This window comes from Bombus bifarius, unplaced genomic scaffold, assembly GCF_011952205.1.
Source record: "Bombus bifarius isolate JDL3187 unplaced genomic scaffold, Bbif_JDL3187 scf7180000007978, whole genome shotgun sequence".
NCBI lineage: Eukaryota > Metazoa > Arthropoda > Insecta > Hymenoptera > Apidae > Bombus > Bombus bifarius.
The window spans coordinates 812,811-816,187 of NW_022884363.1; positions in this window are offsets into that span (position 1 = coordinate 812,811).

Here is a 3,377-nt window from a genome sequence, read left to right on the forward strand (position 1 = left end):
TACGCGTAGCAGGTGCGCGGTGAATTTATACGTGAGACCGACGGTGATGAAACTATGAAATTCCAAAGTGGTTCCTCTACCAGAACATGGTCGCATTCTATTGTTCCGAGATCGGCCAATTGCATCGTACGATCAACGGCGAGCATCTGCTGGTCTTAGGTACGAGAGAAGAAGGGGACCACTCGATTTATTAAGTTAACCTGTGGGAACGATCGAGCGTTGTTACAAATATAACTAATCGATAAAGTTTCATAAAAATCCAACATAGATACTTTCTACTCGTTAAACGATCAAAATAGTAATAAAATTCTGTGGACACGGCGAAGGCGAAGTAAAGCAAGAAAATTTATAGAATTTTCGCCCCGAAGATCAAAACTTCGATTACTAACCATCGACTTGGGTTAACGAACCGATCGTCTCACGGGATGTGTCCCTCTTTTGCAAAGTCCCAGAGAGTATTGCAGTCCACAGGGGAACGGCGCCATTATTAATATTTCATACGGTTTATGGACCGCTGAGTGGCAGCGCCCGCTGTTTCTCGTCTTCGTTGTTTTGTCCCTCCTCATCTTCTTCTTCTCCTTTCTCTCCGTCTCCCTTCTTGTCAAACTTGTTCTTTTTTTCTCTCGTTGCTAGTCCTCCTCTTACGGTGTGTCATTTGCAGGTACACGCAAGGTGTGTACAGCACGCGCGTGTTTCGCGTCTAAATTCCTCTTGATGGTAGATACGTAGATTTCTTGCGACAGCTCGGATCGAGAAACTCGTCACTGCTTTGGCAATGGCCTTGCCCACCGTGTGTGAAAACGCCCATTATTTACCCTCTTCATTAGCGAGCGTGTTTCTTTTTTCCTCGACTTCTCCACTTCCCTCTGTAATTTTGTTCTCGTTGAAGCGTTTCTCTTCACGGTTGCGAAGAAGTTGTAGCTCGATATTCATCTAGCTTGTCAGTTCGTTCGGATGCTCAACCATCCATTGCAACTCTAGGCTAAATCGTACTTACTTGCAGAACACGTTATCCGTGCTCCACATCTGTTAACACTTCATCGATAATTATACCGTTGGTATTTTTATTCGGTCATACGCTTGACTAAATCTGTAGCCACCGACCATAATTAAAACTATATTCAAATATCACGCTCGAGTAAAAAGAATCTATCGGGAAATTCAAACGGTGATCTTGCATTCCGGATTTAATAACGCTAGACTTAACGGTACTTGTGTCTCTCCTTTTGTTCTTTCGTATATTATTCGATGCTCAATGTACTCGCGTAAAAATGAAAAAGGGAAAGCGTGGCCGATGATGATGAAATTATTTTGTCGCGCGGTTAGTATGGCAATCTACATTTGTCTCGCTTAATATGCGTAATTATAGCACAGCTATACAGTCGTAGAAACGCAATAGAGTCTCCATAGAAGGGAGTGGATAATGAAAGGATATTTCTTTGTTAATCGTTAACACGAGGTTCTGGTAATGTAGCTACACGCTAACTAATCGATTTAATTGTCTATTCTTTCCATTACTCGTATATCATACTTGTTACGTATTACACATAATAATTTGTAACGTAGATATATTTGATAGATATGAAATGTTAACAACCGACTTCCTTAACTTCCGGATTAACAAAAGTCTCGGGTAGTAACGTTGTAGCAGCTCTAATATCCACATTTGTGAAATAGGAGGAAGACAAGTTTCCTGTCAGTTTGCCCGCAAGTTTAGTCAATTATGTCCGAAATCGTCGAATGGGAATTCGAGGAAGAATTTTGCAAAAATGAAATTTATATACCAAGAATGTATTACATCGTTTGTTTTGCTCGTATTAGACGCCTTAGGTAATGAAATCGTTGGCGAGGAAAGTAAACGAGCGATAGTACGATCGACGTTAACACGGAAGCCAACGAGCGAGTCGGCATCTCGCCTTTTACCAAACTTTTCTTCGCTACGCGAGAGCCCTTCACTTTGAAGCGAACGCTCGACACCGAGGATAAATCGAACATTATAACGATCATAAAGGACCCACTTTCACCATTGGGTACACAGTTAATGCAAGTCACCCACGCCAGCACTGTTGCAAAAAGACTTTTCCCTCTTTCGCTGTGGTGTAGCAATCAACGAAAGAAAGGCGACCCTCGCTGTGAAACTGCCGAACGAAAGTGCGAGATTCGTGGCCGTGGCGTGATTAACGTTCCGCAAGCAGCTTAATGCCCACTTTGTACATCATCATCGGTACTGACCGACCAAACCGGCCAGAGGACAAATGACCGTTAAATAAAATACACGATCATTATCACAAATCACACCGACAACGAGTGCAACTATGTTACAAGTAAAACGATCGAGAGTTTCTCTTTAATATTCCAGCCGATACTTCCATTTAAAATATCTTGACTAGATATCGATGAAACTTATTCACGATATTCAATAATCAATTAAATAATACCAAATCGCCGACGTTAACCATAAAACTAATCGATGATTAGCATCGTCTGATTTTTCGCTCTCTAATTATAGAAATTGATATATCCCGGAGAACCATAATATCTCTCGCACAAAGTACAAGTTTACTTCGCCGCCAAATTACTTAATTCTAGATATCGCGAAGAGGATCTAAGATTGAGTTGCTATCACAAATAGTATATGACAGATTTTCAACTTTTCATCATCTACACGCAACACGCTGCACATACAGACATGTCTGCCTTACACAGCGATCTCGAGCTATAAAATCCTTCATCGCAACAACCGCTTCAATGTTCTTCGGAATGAGAAGATGACCGATAGATTCTTCTTTAATTGAGTCATCTTAAATAACTCCGAAAGCTAATTTTTCTACTTGTTCTATTCCTATATCCAGGTATCTACTAATTAGGTACATACTATCCATTTAATTTTCAAAAATAGAAAAATTGCAGGTTCTTCCCTTCGAGTCTCAAAGTCCGAGCGTTGACCAAGGGGTTCAGAGGTCAACGTGCAAGTGGTAGGTTGATGTGAAAGAGCAGAATAGATCATGGAAGGGACGACGAGGAAAGATCGACTCGCATCGATGCGTTTTAAGGCATCAGGGCTCGCGCTAGTGAGGAGAGGGCGGTTCGTCCCATTTACATCGAAGGCGGACCGCGGAATGGCAGTCGAAGGCACGAAGGCCGGCAGCGATAAATAACGTAACTCCGCCCAAAATATAAATTGAACGCTACCGGTGTGTGGTCCCGTATGGGTGCGTCTATACGCGCGCCTCGCAGCCACCTATTAAAACCATGCGATCGTGTGCGCCGGCAACAGCGTTATCGTTCGTCCCTGCTCACTACGCTCGAGTTTATACGAGAATATTAATATCGGTTGCGTTACACGCCACCAGATATATCCAGGGCCTTTTCGTAAC